The sequence below is a fragment of the Caretta caretta genome, chromosome 6 (genome assembly GCF_965140235.1).
Source record: "Caretta caretta isolate rCarCar2 chromosome 6, rCarCar1.hap1, whole genome shotgun sequence".
In the NCBI taxonomy this organism is placed as follows: Eukaryota; Metazoa; Chordata; order Testudines; family Cheloniidae; genus Caretta; species Caretta caretta.
In genome coordinates this window covers 24,737,436-24,755,941 of record NC_134211.1, presented here as the reverse complement: position 1 = coordinate 24,755,941, position 18,506 = coordinate 24,737,436, and positions in this window count along the sequence as shown.

Below are 18,506 nucleotides of genomic sequence, written 5' to 3'. Positions count from 1 at the left end.
ATACTGCTATTTTTAATCACTGTTGTGTGATACTAAGTCAAATGGCTTACAAAAGTCTAAGTATATTCTGTCAACAGTCATTTTCTATCTATCATACTTATACTTCACTGTAGTATCGGAAAAACCTCACAGTCTTTAATAGATTTATCCTTGCAACACCTTTGTGAGGTAGGGAACTGCTAGTACCCCCATTTCACAGATTGAGGGACAGAAATTTAAGCATTTTGCCAGAGGAACCCTAGTCAATCAAACTTGTAATCTCATCAGAAAAACAATATAAAATTTGTTTGACAAGACCTGTTGTGCATAGATACATGTTGACTGGCATTAATCAAGTTACCATCCTTTAATTCTTTACTGATCCTGTATCAGCCTTTCCGTGATTTTGCTTGGCATCAGTGTCAGGCTAAGCAGCCGATATTTGACCCAAGTCATCTTGTTTAGCCTTTTTAAATATTGGCACTACATCAACTTTTTTCCAGGTCTCTGGACTTTCCCAGTGTCCCAAGATTTGTTAAATATCAACTTCAGTGACTCAGACAATACCTCGGCTAATTCTTTTAAAACTCTTGCTCCAAATTATGAAGTGGGGGTAACAAGAAGAGCTATTGTCTGACTGGGTAGCAGCATAAACACCTGATGGGAGAGAAGAAGAATTGTCCATGCTGGGATTCTCCTATCTACAATCTTTCTTCTACCAGAAGATCTGTCCCCTTGCTGTTTCCCATTCCCCTCCATGGTGGTAAAAAGGAAAAGCCTTTCACCTTAGTTTCTCCCTTCACTTCTGGAGACAAAGAAGACCTTAACACTGGCTTCCCCTCTCCTAGCCAGAATCCTGGGGAAATGGAATGGGGCTGCCAGTTTCCATTCCATTCTCAGCACTCCATAGTGGAGTTTATGGGTATGGATTGGGGCAAAAGAGATATTCACCTGCACAGCAGCATCTTCTGTGCATATGCACACGCACGCACACACACACAGAGTGGTTTAGCTGTCTATAGGGCTGATTATGCATATGAGCTCCTTTCAGGTCCATGTAGTCCCTTGTCCCTGTTCTCTTCGCCATGCCTTGTCCCATCACACAAAATGGTGAGATGTCCTTTCACTATATGATATGCATTTGTCCTCCCCTCCTGTAACTAGTCTACTACTCCTGAAGCAGCTGGATATTTTCTATTGGTTTGAAAAGATGAAGATCATATTGTTCCTGGGCAGGTTTCAGAGTCCCCTATGAATGGCAAGGACTTTGGCTACCCAAGGTTCAAAGTGCGGTGACAGCTCCTTTCCATCTGGTGCGCGTAGCTCTGAGCTTGTTCTCTGTGACAACAGCAGCAATACCGTATCTTTCCTGTAGAGAAATCTCATCCTCCTATTGCTTCTAGGCTGGGCAGATTCCAGAAGCCTCCTATGTCGTTACAAAGCATTACCAAAAATCCATACTCCTTCAGTGCCATGTGTGCATCACCCACCAAATAACTAATATGAAATACAGACCACTTGAGAAACAAATCAATAGACCAGCCTGATTTTGATGGCAGATGCATCGCACAGTGAAGTACTGTCTAAAAGCTCAATTACACTTCCTTCCCCGCTCCTCGCCTCCTGACAATTTCACCGGTTAAGCTCCTTCAGCATTACTATGTGGACTGATACCAAATAAAAGACTAGTATCATAGCATCCCTGGTTCCCTTTAGAAGGTCATTCTTAACTAGGTTTCTATTCAGGGTAGTTAAAGAGACACTGCCCTAAAATAATAGGTTTGCAAAAGAAAAAATAGTGATGGTTTTACTGTATAAATTAATAGGAACAGAAAGAATGTCATGGCCTTTCATAAAGAGTTTCTAATTAAAACAGCTGATCTGATTGGGCAGTTGGGGCTTTAGCTCTTCTGAAAATCAGCCACAAGATTTTCCAAACTTGGGTGCTGAAATTGAAACTCCTAGTTTCGTGGCCTGATCTTCAGAAATGCTGAGTACTTTTGAAAACCAGGTCAGTTATATAGATGCCTAAATATGGACTCCGGAGCCTAATTTTGGGCACCCTGTTTGGAATATATTGTCTTAAGGCTTTGGGGGAGAATTCATTGTTTCCAAACATTGCAACTTGTGAGGCAGAAAGTGACACTAACTATAAACCCAAAGGGAAACTGTCCAGTCTAGTTTCACTGTCCAGTCTAGTTTCGCAGTCCAAGAGGAGGACAGTGCAAAACAAAAAGTAAACACGCAGCATAAATAGTGAAAAACTGGATGAGTTGTTTTCAGGTTTATTTCTCTGAGGACCAGATTTTTAAAAGTGCTCAGCACTCACAATTCAGAGGCCATTCATAATACGTTTAAATAATTCCTTTGCTGTTGGAATTTTACCCATTGAGTGTCTATTTTAAGTAATAGTCAGATTACAGTTCACGATTTACACATTTTGTTTTAAAGTAACCTCTTAATTTTTATCACTAGGAAGTGATATAGGTTCCATTGGTGCTTTCCATTCTATTGGCATTCCATTTCTAATCATGAGTGAAGACACTGCAGTACATACTAGAGTGACTCCCATGCTCTACAGCAGCCTGTATGCCACCCTAATTTATGCTGGGACTGGCCCAGACCAGCCTCTGGGATCAGGTAGCTGTAATCTGCCCCTTGATCCCCCTCCACTTCCTAAACCAAGTGGAGTTTGGATGCAGCTGAGAATGTAGCCCCTTATGTCTATTCTATGCCACAGAAGTTAGCATTACTCTATTGTCCAATTTGCTGTCACTGGCTGCTTTTAACCCCTAGTACTTATTTTCCAATTTTTTGGGTTCAGACAAACAGAGGGAGAGTTTATTTTCTACCCAGTCTTCGTCTCCCCAGCCACTGCTCCTCTCCCTCCTCCCCCCAGCCTTGGAACCATGCTGCAAACAATCCCTAGTTTGTTAAAGGGCATGAGTGCAGAAGGCAGCAGGTATTTGAGCTGGTGTGCTGCTTCATACACACACATACACAATAGGAAAGGTCAGAAGTGCAGAAAATACCATGCCCCAGAGGGACAGATTACAGAGAAAAGGAGAGCATAGAGAGAGGGGGATAGAAGGACAGGAACCCCTGATGAAACAGCCTCTGTTGCTGCACTGGGGGCTGTGTCAGCTTCACTGACCAATACTGATAAGAGCCGATCTGATGGGGAGGGGGCATCACAGTCACTGCAACAGCCCCGCTATGCCTTAGGGAGCAGGGGGAGGTGAATGGGCACATTTGGACTGTGAGCTGTTGCCCACCACCCTCTGTGACATATTCCAGGGCTGCAGGTGGATGAGATGGAAATGGATAGGGAGAGGCAGGTACTCACTGGCAGAGTTTACAGAGAGCCCTGAGGCCAGACAGCAGCCAAATGAAATGGAAAAAGAGAACGTGTTGTCATTAGCAGACAAGGGACAGGATGCCTTGCTGGGCTCAGACTCGGCATCCAGCCTTGGTCAATGTGCTGAATTTCCTGTAAATTTGACGAGGGAACAAGATGGCCTTAACATGGCTACAGCCTCCCCAGCCCCCTCCCCCCCACCTCTCTCCATTAAGCAAATTATCATTTACTGCAAAGAAAGGGACTGGAGCCAAGCCCCTGTCGCTTCAGGAAGTCATTTCTTTCTTTAGAAACCATCCCAATGTCAATGACTAGTGAAAGAGGTGGCAAACTGAGCCCCTGGTGTGTCTGAACCCCACTGAGGAGGCTCCAAACCAGAGGAACCTAGTATAGCTCAGCATAAACTGGTATGATCATATGCTGAACATTTGCACACAACCTCATTCTGGTGATTCAAGGAGGAGGAGCTTGGCTTGTAGGGTGGAGCTTATGAAAGTACCACACTTATTTTCTTCCCCCAATTCAAGTCCCAGTTGAGAGTTAGTTTCAGGTGGTGGTGTAGAGTTAAGATTTCTGAGGGAATGGGAGAGTTGTTGTAAGGATGGTTGCCTTTAGGCTGAGAGCTCTGAAATAACAACGTTCTCAAAACACCTCACACCTTATGAGCAATGAAATTCTGGAGAGTGGAGCTGATAGCATTGTATGGGTTTCCCTTGCTCGCTGATGTATGCCTCATTGGATTCTTTTAAATCTGGCAGCAATCTTTGATACCATAGACCACACAGTTTTATGGACTTGACTGTGGACCCTAGTACTTTAAATCTAATTTATGCCTGGTTGAAGGCATGGCAGTTTTCTGATTAGCTACAGGAGCCTATTAGAAGGCATGCTGGCCCTTTAAGGAAGGTTCCAGGTCCAGTACTGCCTGTTCCTCATTTTTTACCCAGAACAGAGGCCTCCTGGGGCAAGTAGTTCCCGGAGCACATGAGAACTGTAGGCTTTGCAGTGATGCATGCAGGGAAAAGGGGCAGGGACGTAAAGCATCCTCCTTTGGTTAGTGTAGGGAAAGAGTTTGAGGGAGCAAGAGCTGTTTGTTCATCTCCCTAGTGGGGATAAGAGACTGGGGAAGAAGTCAGGTCTATGGCAGTCTCTACAGAGAGTTTGGAACTGACCAGTGAGGCTAGCCTGAGGAGAAAGCTTGGATGTCAGGGGTTCCTTGCTCAAAAACTATTCTGTGTGAGACTTATTAAACAAAACGCATTGAGGGGCTAGTGGGAGACTCTGCCAATTTTGTTTGCACTGAGCCAGACTCCTAAAGGGGAAACAATTATTTGGAAAAGTGTGGGGCAGTAGCACTTGTCTGTGGGGCCATCAGATTATTTTTACCATTGATATTGTCAGGTATTGCTATTGCCAGGGCCCCAGGTATTATAATAAATAAATATTAGCACTAACAGTAATACTGAGCACTTTTGTAGCTTGCCATCCTTAGATTTCAAGGCTCTTTACAATGATGGATAAATATAATTACCCACATTTTACAGACACTTGAATGAGACACCTACACAAGGTCACACAGCAAGTCAGCAGTAGAACCCAGGTCACCTGACTCCCAACCTCACATTCCTTCCTTTATACCAGTGGTTCTCAAACTTTTGATCACGCCCCCCTTCTTTGTGTCTGCAGTAGTTTACCACCCGCTCCCGCCACATAAGTACATATACCGATATATAAAGCGACAGGGCTTCACTGGAATCAGTTTCGCCTTCGTTGTTTTTCACTTTAATTGCTTTTCCCTTCCTGTTACACAAATGAGCCAATGATGAATTGTAAGAGCAAAAAACTAAACTGTGACTGGTTTCAGAGTAACAGCCGTGTTAGTCTGTATTCGCAAAAAGAAAAGGAGTACTTGTGGCACCTTAGAGACTAACCAATTTATTTGAGCATGAGCTTTTGTGAGCTACAGCTCACTTCATCGGATGCATATCGTGGAAACTGCAGCAGACTTTATATACACACAGAGAATATGAAACAATACCTCCTCCCACCCCACTGTCCTGCTGGTAATAGCTTATCTAAAGTGATCATCAAGTTGGGCCATTTCCAGCACAAATCCAGGTTTTCTCACCCTCCACCCCCCCCACACACAAATTCACTCTCCTGTGACTGTGGTCGATGCTTCCAATTAAATGTGCACACCATGTCATAGCAAACGGATTAATGTATGGATGGCAACGACTTTGTATAATGCTATGCAAGCTTAACAGAAACCCACCAAAATGTGCAGCACCATCTAGAGTCAAATGCACGGCGCTTTCTGAGAATCTTTCTGGAGGAATCACCTTTGCTAGTTATCATTGCTGTGGGTAAAATGTGTGCAGTAAGTTTTTTATTTCCTAAAGCTTCTCTCGCCCCACCGCCCCGACAGAATACTTTCGGCACCCCCCAGTTTGAGAACCTCTGCTGTATACCATAGCTTCATCCAAGTAGCTTTCTGCCTCACTTGGGAGCTTGGATTGCTTAGTTTTCCTTCTATTCCCCACCAGGTTGTGTCTGGCCTTCTCTAGATATGGACATTTCCTGCAGATGATTGTCAAGTGATTCATGTCACAGAAATAAATACCTGTGTGACAGAAGCAAGGAGGAGAAATTACAGAGCTCAGTGAGAGCCCATTTGTGGAGAGCCATAATTGCTGATGTTGCTGATCCATTAACAGCACTAGTGACTAACGGCAATTAAAAAAAGAAGAGAGAAGTTGTGTTATCGGCAACAGCAACAACATGGTCATTCTTTAAAGATTCAGTACACAGAAAAATGCATCGACAGGCTACTGACTGTGGTCAGGGTTTTGTGTATGTGTGTGTGACATTTTCAAGATGATCCTTTAAAAAAACCAGAACTGTTGTTATTAATATTACTGTAATTCACCTTTTAGAATTCATTCTGCTTTGCACTTAGAATGAACATTGGAAGGAGGTTAAAAACTAAAGCCTGGTTTCAGAAAATTAGTTAAGGATTCTTTTTACAGAGAGATGGGCAAAGCCAGCTGGCTAAGACCTGGTTCACAATATGACTGGAATGGGGAGGGTTGGCTGATGGGGAGCTGTGCCAAATTCTGACTCTGGACTAGTGGGCCCATCTGGTGATAACCCATTCTAGATTCTGAATGTAGACTAGGGATTGATAGCAAACTGGCCTTGGGATTACATAGACAGTTCATGATGAAGGGCTGGATTTTGACTCTGGGCTTGGGGGGCAGGTGATGTGAACTGGATTCTGGCTCTGCAAGTATGAGAGAGCTAAAAGTGGCCTAGTCTGGATTCTAGTTTAGAATGGTAAAGTGGCTCTGGATTCCAGTCCTAGGGATCAGTCTTCAGCCATGCCAAACTCAAGCCCAGTAGAGCCCTGAGAATGAGAAGGAGGCAAAGGGAATTCCAAGCCAGCTCTCTACTTCCCCCATTCTAAGGCTGGTCATGGGTTGAACTGTCCCTTGGCACAAGTTAGAGCAGCCACAGGACTATTCTAACTTATGCCAGCTGTAATAGTCCCTTAGGGACATTCTGCTGGCCCAGGATTTCTGGCATGGAATGTGTTTCTGCTGCATACCCTGCTGTTCCTGGCCTGTCCCTTTCATTGCAGTGATGGGGAGTGAATGGAGTAAAGGTGTGTGCAGTGCCATCTTATGGACACAGAAGATATCGAACAGGAAACAAACTAGAGAGATACAGAAAGACAGACTGAGTTTAGGGATTCTCTCAGCAAGAGGCTGATTCAAGTTTCATTTGTTATGGAACTGATGCAGTAGTGAAAGAATAGAATTTAATGGAAACCTGAGTCTCCTTGCTTCTTTGAGAGTGCAGGGGGAGTCCCCAGCTGATCTTTCAAGGGCAGCTTTAAGAGCAGTGCAAGGGGGACTTAGTTTGGGCTCAGGATCTGGCCCTACTGTTTTACACAAAAGCTAATTTTTTTCCAGTGGGGGGTTAGAACTGCCTATGTTAAAGGATGGTCACTAGATTTTTATTTTTCCATTGCTCACTTTAGGATAGTCTATGTTGTGCGCAATGGTGATGGGAATGTGCACTTATGAGAGTAAGGGTACTAACTGAACACAGTTGCCTAATGTCTATCGATCAGGTAGAAGGTATCACAAATAGAATATTCTTATTCTCTACAGTATATTTTATTCTCTCCCTATTTTTCTTAGAGGGCTCAACAATCTCCTATAGCCACTGCTTGAATCTCTAATATGTGGTGTGGAACATGTGCTCACTTTACAGGAGCTGCGATTTTGGCCACAGGATCATGGAGAAATGAGGAAGTAGTGAGAAAGGCAAGCTCTAAAGGCAAAGCCCGCTTTTAAGTATATGCCTGTACCAGTCTTGTTTGACTGTATTTTTGGTGCCTCCTGGATTCAACAATGATTGGTTCTCTAAATAGCAATGGTAGATTATATCGCACTTACAGTTTATGCTCCCAGCCTTTGCCTCTGGTAAGATGTGTTATGAACCAATAACATTCTTTCTTTTTCTTTTTTTAATGGACGAACATCTGAATAGTGTTTCATGTTTTGCTCTCAGCTGCTCGTGTTTCTGGGTTTTGCACTGCAGAAGAAGAGCATAGATGTTGACTTGGAAAAAGCAAGCTGCGCAAGGGGGGTCCCATGCTTTCTCAACACAGGACTTGGAGGCATGGGTGGGATGAGGAGAGTCACTATTTCATTGCATAGACAGGAAAAATCCATTCCTAGATTGTGTATGTGACTGCAGCCCATGTATCCTGGTACATTTCCTGGGCTTGCCTCTTTGGCCCTCCATGCTCCCCAGAATGGTACGTTTATGACCGTAACAAGATGGGGAGGGTAGCAAGAGAAATGACAGGAGAGGCAGGGCTACACCAGCTGGTGCTTGTTAATCGGAGGCGACCTTCGCTGCTGGCCTCATCGGCCCTTTCCTTTTATGCCTCGGTTATAATGCAGTCCAAATAACACTGATTCTGATCAAACAGGGGCTTAATGGAGACCTTCTCCACTCATTGCCCTGGCTGAAAGGAGGGACTGCGTCACGGGTGGCAGGGAACAACAGGCAGCTGTCTCTGCATCTGCCCTGAGCTGCTTATCAGCAGTGCCGCAAGAGCTTCTCCATTTAGGGCAGTGTTTGCTTTGCCCAACTGTGGAAGTGTGATAGGGGCTGTGATGAGACACACATTCCCCTCCAGCCCCTTACGTCAGAGCTGTGTGCGTGTGCACTTGACTCTGCACAGACAGAGCCTGGTCTGCGTGCCATGTAAGATGGGGACTCTAAGAATCATCTCATTCTTGCTGCCTGAGCATGGGTTTCCTTAAAGTCAACGAAGTAAAATGTACCATAAAAACAAATGCCAACGCGTCTTGTGTGTATGTAGGCCCCCTCCTTAGCCGGGACCCTGCCGTCTAGCGATTCTTGTATGTGCCCTAGCATGGAATGGTATCAGCCTTACAGAAGAGCAATCTCAAAGAAAGAAAATTCCACCTCCGAAATATCAGGCCAGCACAGAAAACCCATCTGTGAATGCCACCCTGAACCAGTTCTAATCAGTCTTTTCTCTGCTTCTCGGGGGCTTGGCTTCCATGGAGTTGCACCAATGTAACGGAGAGAAGAACCTGGCCCCTGGAAGTTCTGCTGTGCCTTGTCTCATGCCTGAGTGGCACAACACACAATGCCCTTTCCTCAAAGGTAGTACACAGCTGGCACTCATCAACAAACCCCTGCACTCCTCCCCCCATCTCTTTCTTTGCACATGAACATACACATACAAACATACTTAGCCTGTCCCTTCTTGTGTCTCCATCAGAGATTGGAAAACCCCCTTCCTGCATCCTAATCCCTTCATTTCCTTCGAAAGCCCAAGAGGAATGATTGGATTTCACTTGGTAATTTGCAAAAAAACAAGTGCCAGGCACAGATGCTGATATTGTTGATGGTGCTGCAATTACACCACGTTTCTGTCAGGACCGCCCAGCTCATTACCCCTGCGAGGTTATTTCTCAGCCAATTTCAAGAATAAATGGCTCCCATTCTCTCCCTAATGGAAGACCACTTGAAGGGATGATTTGGTACGCAGAGAAGGAGACAACTTAGTGGGTGTCCTAATGACAGGTTATCAGGCACAACAATACCTCTCACATTACTAAGCACTGGCGAAAAAACTCCCCCAAGAAGTGCTAATCCTCCAGCATCTCAAAGGGACCAGCACGCTCTGGGGTAATGACCCCTTCGGAGCATGCACTGGACAGGTGTAAAGATAATTTGGGAAGAGGTGAGCCTAGAATTTGTGCTGATAATTATTGTTTGTATTGTAGTAGTGTATTGGAGACACAGTCCTGGACTTGAACCCCAGTGTGTGAGGTGCTGTACAAACACAGAACAAAATGACAGACTCTCTTTCCCAAAGAGTTTCCAATCTAAGCTCTTCTGCCTCAAGAACATTCTTATTAACATGTATATTGCAGAGGGGCCTACCAGCTGCAACCAGATTAGCCAGCATTGTGCTAAGAAATGTGCAAACACATAATAAAGGACAATCCTTGCCCACAAAAGCTGACATCTGCTGGCAATAATTTTAGTTAAGTTAAACTATGAAGTTATAAAGAAGGTGAAAAATGAAAAAACAAAAAGCAAACCCATATATTCCAAAATATGACAAAGCTTGAAAGATATAGGCAAAGCAGCTGGCTAATGTAAGAACCAAACCTTAGTCCCCAAAACTTGACACTGGGCCCATCACTAGATCTTTATGGTTCAAAAAAGTCTGGCTAACTACTGGGTGCTTATTTGAACCAAAGCTGCAAGGTCTGAGATTTCCCAAAAATGACTGGTGATTTTAGATGTCTCACTTCAGACCCCCAAATGGGCCTGATTTGCAGAAAGAATTAAGCACTCACCTTCTGAGAAGCAGGCTCCTACAGTGTGCCTAACACTGAGCATCCAGAAATTCAGGCACCCAAAAATCACTGGTAGGACTGTCCAGAAAACAAGATTAATGTTTGGTGAAAAATGTTAAGGTTTAGACATTTATTTTCTTTGTGCTTTGGAAGAAAAACTAGACCTTTCAAAAAATTTCTTGAAAAAACAAGAAAGAGAGATCTCAGAATAACCTGTTTCCAGTGGGAAGGGTGTTCACTTGGGATGTGGAAGACACAGGTTCAAATCCTTGCTCTGTCTGATTCAGAGCAGACACTTTCACCTAGGTCTCCTACATCCCAGGCAAGTGCCCAAATCACTTGGCTGCTCTGGGGTAGGCCTCTCTCTGCCTGACCAGAAATTTCATCCTGGACCCGAGGAAATCTTTTCAACGAAGCAGCATTTTTTAATGAAAAACCACTTCACTGAACATTTCCTGACCAGTTTTAATCACTAGTCACTTAAAAAATTCTTGACCCAAACCTTTTAACTTTGAATTCTTTTTTCATTTCTTTTAAGAAAAGAGAATGAATAGATGGGGATGGGTCCTCACTTTTATTGTTATTATTTGCTTACCATAGTGCCCACTTTCTAGACAGACAAAATGACTTGGTCCCTGCTTCAAGGATCTCACAATCTAAGAACAGAGAGATGCTCAGAAAACAGAGGTTAGGGAGAAGATGTTACTAAAATGTTACTGTAATGCTTGATCAGGTCATGGGAAACACAACGTTTACATATGTTTGCAATATGTTAGCCTAAGTCAACTAGGTTCCCAGTAGGCAGCCTAGAAAAAGTGGATCTGAAGGAGGGACTTGAAAGTGGACATGCTAGGGGCCTTCTGGATGAACACTGGGAGGGTTCTCCATGTGTAGGAGGAAGCATGGACGGATAGAAATGGTTATGTGAGAAACTGACAACGTCAGACTTTTCCCCTGTTTCTCTGTCTCTGGATAGATTGCCTAGGACTGGAATCCAGAGCCAATTTACCAGTCTAAAGTAGAATCTGCCCGCAACACGTTCTCCTGGGAGAACTGGAACTGGCTGTTCTCTGAGGTAGGGCAGACATTAACCAATCAGACTTGCTTTGCTCAGAGTGTGGGAGGAAGTGAAGGGTGTCTGCTGCCCCTCCCCCAGGGTGCTTGAGCCTATTTTTATTTTCCCAGATGTTCTTGCTTGCATGTCTCAAATTGTTTCTCTTGGAGTCAACCTGCCCCTTTACTCAGAGGATCACAGGGAGATTGACAGTGCCACTTCCAATTCTGAGCCCGGGAGGGACAGAACTGCCTTGTTGCCTCTGGCAAATGATCAGCTCTTTTACGTTTATTGTAAAGATAGTGGTTTAGGATGATAAAAAGCAAAGCCACTGATAGCATTTAAGCTCTAGAAAAGTTTCACAGGGGAAAAAAAGAGCGGGTGTGGTTAGACAGAGGAGGGTCCCCACCATTGGAGTCATGGTGGTCATTAGAAGCTGCTCCTGCCTAGTTGAGGGAATAGAGGACCCCAGGGACTGTTTCTTAGCTGCTCTACCCCTTTCCCCTAATCTCCCTCAGACAGTCATAATTTTGAGCTGTTTGGTGTCAGGGCGACAGTGACATTTGCCAGGTTTTTAGAGCAATGTAAAAGAACATATTAAAGCTTTGGTTAGTCTATGTATCTCCCTAATCCTGATCCACTTCTGTCTCTCTCAAGGATTAAAAACCATCCTGAGCTTTCTCTCTCTTCAGGGAGGTCCTATGCTTCATCCCCGTGACAGAAAATCCGGTTTATTATTGAGCAGACTGCCCCAGACTGAATGGGCCAGGTCCTCAGCTATTGGAAATCACTCAGCTCCAGTGAAAACAATGGAGCTCTGTCAGTTTACACTAGAGAGGTGCATGTCTCATTACAGCTTTACTGAGCATTGGGGGAGGATTCTGCAAGAAAATACACAGGGTCTCAGGGGAAGGATCCCTAGTTTTCACTTGGGAGCCCATCCCATCCCCCTAATACCAGATGAGTGGCTTGGGAAGTCAGATTTTGGGCAGGAGGCCTGAAATCAGCTGCATCTGCAATAGCAAAAGACATCATAGGAAAGTGTTAAACTAAGCTTCCGCCATTCTATTATCGAAAAGAAAAGAATAAAAAAGGAGATAATCCTTGTTTAAATATCACAAGCGGCAGCTGAGTCAGTGGGAGCCTTAGGCTGGAAATGTCAGGGAGGAATTTAGATTTTCGGAGCAGTTGCTAGCCTGCAATTATCATAAGTCACTTATGACGACCCCTTGACCTTCATTGCCCCCACCTGCACATCCATAGCAGTGGGAAGAGGAAGTGGAGACAAAACACATGGCCCGAGCAGTGGGAGATAAGGCAAATTGAACAGGATCCCAGTTTAGGTACAAGACAATTCCCTTCAGGCTACAGCAAGGTTTGTGCGTGTGTGTGTGTGTGTGTGTGTGCGTGTGAGATGGACAGAGAAAAAGGTGGGGGCGGAATCACAAAGAAGGCAGGAGAATAGGGAAAGAAAAGAGAGAGAAATGGAGGCAGGGAAGAAGACAAAACAAGAAGGTGGGAAAGAGATGGCAGATGAGGGAGATCATGGGCTAACTCCAGGTAAAGGAGGGATGGATTAGCAGAGGATGCTTTCAGCATCTGATTGCTTTTAGAGCTATTTTGAAGGTGGGGGTTGAGGGAAAGGAAGAAAGTTCCAACAAAGTCAATTTTTCTTCTGCATTGTCTCCTTCTTTGGTTCTCCTAATGTCCTTCTCTGACAACCCAGCCACTCTCAGAGCAATTTAGCATGGTACTATATTAAGTAGGTGGAACCATCTCTAGTAACTCCTCTTGCTGGAGGTTGGGGTGTCAACAGGGATGGGCAGCCTTGAGAACATATCCTTGGAGGGCTGGAGTTCATTGTCACCAGATCAAACTCCCAAGGCCAGCTCTCAGCAAGACGATAAGACATTGCTTGGCACTGTGAGGAAGACATTTAGTTACTACCTGGGCTCTTTTCACTTCTGGGCATAGCTAGCTGGTACCCAGCTGAATGAGTCATTTAAGGGTAGTGGTCTTCTTGTGTTAAGATCTCAGAGATGGTTCCTGCTTGGTGGTTTTGTAGCAATGGGGCACACATATTGGATCATCAAACTACATTGCCTAGTCACTTTGAAATAGCCCTAAAGTGCAGTCACCCCAAAAACTTCCTATAAGGCACCATGGAGAATTCAGGGAACTAATAACTGAAAACAAAGTCCCACTTCAATGGCCACCTAAATCATCCTTTGCTTTATTTTTATTTGTCTGCATTTTTGGGGAGAGTCTCTCTTATTAAAGAGGTACCTTTCTTTTGGCATTGAGTGATAATGGGCCCCGATCTTGATCTTGCTTCCACTGGTTTTACACAGGGGAATCTCTGGCCACTTCAATGGAGTTACTCCTATTTTGCATCAGTGTGGATGAGACCAGAATCGGGCCCCATTTTTGCCTAAGGCTCCCAGGTAGGTTTTGGGGACAGCTGAGATTGAAAGGGGAGGGAGGAACATTAAATCATAGTGAGTTCTGGAGAATGTTTTGTACAAACATGCCTTTGTACTTCTAAAAGACCCTGATGGCTGAGCCATCGCACATGCCACAAGGCAGGAAGTATTTTAAAATATAGGTTGTCGGTGTATCTCTGGATTTTGTAACTGCATTACATGTGGCCATGTTCCTAGTTCTACAGCTTCCTTGGACCTGCTGGTATATCCATTCTGTTTCTACACTGACTCATTGCTAGATTTGACAAAGTACTGTAGAGTCATGGATTTTGAGGCCAGCAAGAACTATTACATTAGCTAGTCTGACCCTCTGCATAAAACACAGCATAGAATTTTGTCCCATTACTCCCATATTGAGCCCAGTAATTTAAGTTATAACTCCCAGAAAGGCATTCAACCTTGATTTGAAGACCTCAAGAAACAGGGATTCCCACACTTGCCTTGGTGGCTTGTTCCAATGGTTAATCAACCTCACTATTAAACATTTGTGTCTTATTTCTAATCTGAATTTGTCTGGCTTTAACTACCAGCCATTGGTTCTTGTTAATGCCTTTCTCTGTTCGTGGAGGGAACACTCCTGTAACAGCAAAGGTTATGGAACATATAACATAGTCAGAGTCAGATTCACCATTGTGTTACTCCAATTTTACATTGATATAAGTCCACTGAAATCAACCATGATACACCAGTGTAAAACTGCAGTAATGCAATTGCGAATCATGTCCAAGTCTTTTTGGTCCTTAATGCCCAGAAACTTGGATCAGAAAATCGCTTTTGATATATCCCGAAGGCACAAAAAGTGGGCCCAAAATGTGGAGTAAAAACAAACTATCCCTAACCCTGAGTGGGTTGAACAAGGCTTGTCACTGGTCAACATATTGTGTTCCTCTTTATCTATAAAAAGAGGGACATAATGTTTTCTCATGCTCTTTCCCTTTTATTTAACTCATGAAAATAACTCATGATTCAGCTGGTGTGAATCAATGTAGCTTGCATGGACTTCATTGTGAAATACCGTTGGCAAATTCTGATTCAGAATTAGTTGAGTCTACATAATAAATCTCATCCATTCAATGCTGTATGTAAAATATCTTTCTATTGCCATACAAATAAACGTCTGTATGAAGTCAATATGGTGCTATTTCCATATGATCTGGGACTCCTAGCATAGCCCTTGATCCTAAAATTATATCAGACCTTTTGTTTGACAGATGGATCATTTTCATTCTCTGACGCCTGAGGAGAGACCTACCAAAGCGGGTAAGAAGTGGGTTATTTTCTGTGCACTCAGTAGTACTGAGCTGCACTTTACTGTCATCTGTTCCTATTGTCTTCTTGGCTGACATGGAGCTGCTGCTGTTCAAAAAAAATGAGGAAAAGCGGTGGAAGGATATTTAACAGAAATTACATGTTACTGACAAGGGAGAACATTCAGCAAACACTGCCTGTGATGGAAACCCATGACTTTCTCTGTGGTTGCCACTTTCCATTTGCATCTGCAGTCAGATCCCAAAATGAGATGCTGGGAAGCTCTAAGGGAAAGGGCATTTATAAATGAAGGGGTGAAAAACCTGGCCCCCTTGAAGTGCATGGGATTTTGGTATCAACTTCGATGGGGCAAGGATTTTGCCTGAAATCATTTGCTGTAAATAGTGAAAGTCTTCTGATCATTCCAAAGGGAGACGGAAACTGGTTTGTGAGCTTTGATACTGGCTTTCCACTCCCCCTTCTGTTGCTGGCACGAATTATATAAATTATTTCCTGCTATAGAAGGCTCAGAAACAGCGGACAATGGTAAAACTTTCAAAAGTGCCTAAATGATTTAGGTCCCTGCACCCCCTTTTCAAAAGTGACTTATGCACTAAGTATGAGAGCCTAAGTCTCATTGAAAGACAATGATTTTTCAGAGGGTGCATGCTCAGCACTTTTTGAAAATCAGGCCCCTCTAAGGTGTCACACGCTGGGTGCCCAAACTCACTTGTCATTTCTGGAAATCTTAGCCACTGCTTTGTATCAAAAACGACTCGTTTTCTCCAGACACAAATACATAGTCCATGTCGTGTAAAGTTTGCCACACCTGGTGGGCCCTGAGGGGTTCCTGTGCAGAGAGAAACTCCCTGCTTTCTTTAAATGTACTGTTCATTGCACCATTCATTCTTGCGCTTTGGCCTACCCTGAGGAGAAGTGTTGGAAACTCAGTCTACTCTAGTTTCAGCCCAGAGCTGCATTCACATTTAGCACATAAAGAATTACTTTACCCCTTTTTGAAACTCCACTGCAGCACGTTCAGTTTATGCCTGGTAGCAGGTAAGAACCTCTCAACTTTTCCTTTTTATCTATAGGGGGAGCCAGAGAGCTTAATATGCTAATAAATCTGGCAGCATGTAGGTACACACACTCAAATTTCACCTATAGATGGGGCCAGAGAGCATCTGTTCCCTGCAAACCTCCTAGTTCTGAGGCATACAGCTGGGATAGGTGAAAAATAAAGTGGTCATTTTTTTTTGCTTGTACACAGTATTAGGGGACAGTCTGCTGGGAGTGCCACAGGGAAAAAGAGTCCTTTCCCAGATTCTTGCAAATTGTAGGAAAGCAGAATCCAGCACTCCTCTGGCCCCTCAGTTGTCCAGGTGGAGTTCTCCAGTCTTCCTGCTTGATGCAGGGAATATTTTCTAGGTTATACTCTTCATCTGAATTTGATCTGTGGGAAATGGGGATATCTTAAAATAGGCACCAGGTTGGCGTTTACGGTGGGAGGGGTAGAAGCGAGAGCACCAATATAATTGTCCATGATCTCTGTCAAAATACAGCTGGTGATGGTCCTGTCTGGTGAATGACTAACTAATAAGATCTGAATGTCTCTCTCTTATTGCTTTTCAAATGTGTAATTTGTCAGAGACTTGTCAAATGCTACAAAGGATGGGTTGGAGGCGTGGTATATGCCCTGTAGACATAGGGTGACCAGATATCAACTGTGAAAAAAAGGGACACAGGGTGGGGGTAATAGGCACCTATATGAGAAAAAGTCCCAAAAAACGGGACTGTCCCTATAAAAACAGGACATCTGGTCACCCTATGTAAACACAGTGTGAGCGACAGGGCATGAGCCTTCATCTGCAGTAGGACAGGACTCAAGAAGGATAAGCCAGTCAAAGAAGATAGTTGAGCAGAGAGAACCTTTTGGTGCCCATGAAGGTGATAAACTAAACTAAAATTACCAAAGAACCAGCTACATGAAGAGGAGATATTTAGGCATCTCGGAAATAGATCTGCAAATGCACCTTAATTCTAACTTGCGAAATACCCTACTGGTCCTGTCCTTAGGCCCATAGGCATTTCTACCATTGCACCTCTAACCAAACTTGTTACATATTCCCCTGATCCAGTGCATCAGCAGCAGCAGCAATGCCTTCCCAGTGCATCAAAATCCCAGTTCACAATACCCCTTTCAAGACTTGATTTGCAGTTCAGGCCTGAAGTGCATGAGACGTACTGGGTTGGAACCTAGATTAGAACAGATGGGGATGTAGCACGATAGAGTGGAGATGCATTTGCAAAGCACTGTGAGGATGAACTACTTTTGAGTTTGTCTCCTTTTCATGACCAAGAGGATTTGTCCCTAGATAGAAGCTTTGTGGAAGGAGAATCCAGCCAAATACTAAAGTGCTTATATTGCTCTCTTCATTTACAAAGCTCTGTAGAGACATTAACCAATTATTCCTTACAATAGCACTAAGAAGTAAGAAGCCATGAAAACTATTAACGTAATCTACAGAGGGGAATATTAAGGCAGAGAGTTATATGACTGGCTCAAGGCCCCATAGTGAGCCAGTAGAAAGGAGCCCTATGTTTGCTCCACTCGTTCATGTAGCTGCTCTGTAGATGTAATCAGCCCTTGACAATTGATTTTTTTTTAAATTTCAGATTGCTTCTGGTGTTTTGCCCTCTCAGCTTTTGGTATAAGGATAACCGTGTAATTTTTTTTTTTACAGTTGAGAGAAAGTATTGCCAACTCCAAATGTTTAAAAATCCTGAGTCAAGCTACCCAAATTCATCAGCTAGGCTTAAAAATCACAAGAAGTAAAAATAAAATAACAATAATAATTTGGGCTCTTCATATTTGCACTCTGGTTTCCTTCTGGCTACACTTGGATCACATTTTCAGGCTTTGCTCCACAGCCATTAGGGCTAGAAACTTGAAAGCTGAGGTTCTCATGCAATCACCTGACTCCTGGAGGTTGCAGTAAAACATTAGCTATCATGAGACTCATCTTAGAATCACAGAGGGGCTGACCTCTATAAGGGGAAGTAAGAGGTGCATAGGCCTTGTGCTGACTCTACACAGGGTTGAATTTTACTCTGTGTAAAATATGTGCTGTCCTTAGTTGATTCTGATTCGTCACCTGTGTTGAATTTGGTGCTCATGGATGTGTGTTTTTTGTTAATGGCTCCTATGAGGTGGACTATCACAGGACACTGGAAGGCAGCAGAGAGGATTGATGGAAATATGGGCAAACCTCGTGACCTCTCCAAAGATCTCACAGCATTCTGATGTAACCAGGGAGCAGAACTATCTCCTCTGCTATTTATTTAATTTGTTTATTTGCTGTATCAATGTCCTTACAAGTGACATTTTGGGGAAATATCTACATTGGCTGTGTGGGTGTGAGAAGGTGACCAATTAGCTTTACAAGTCTTTACAAAGTCTTTAC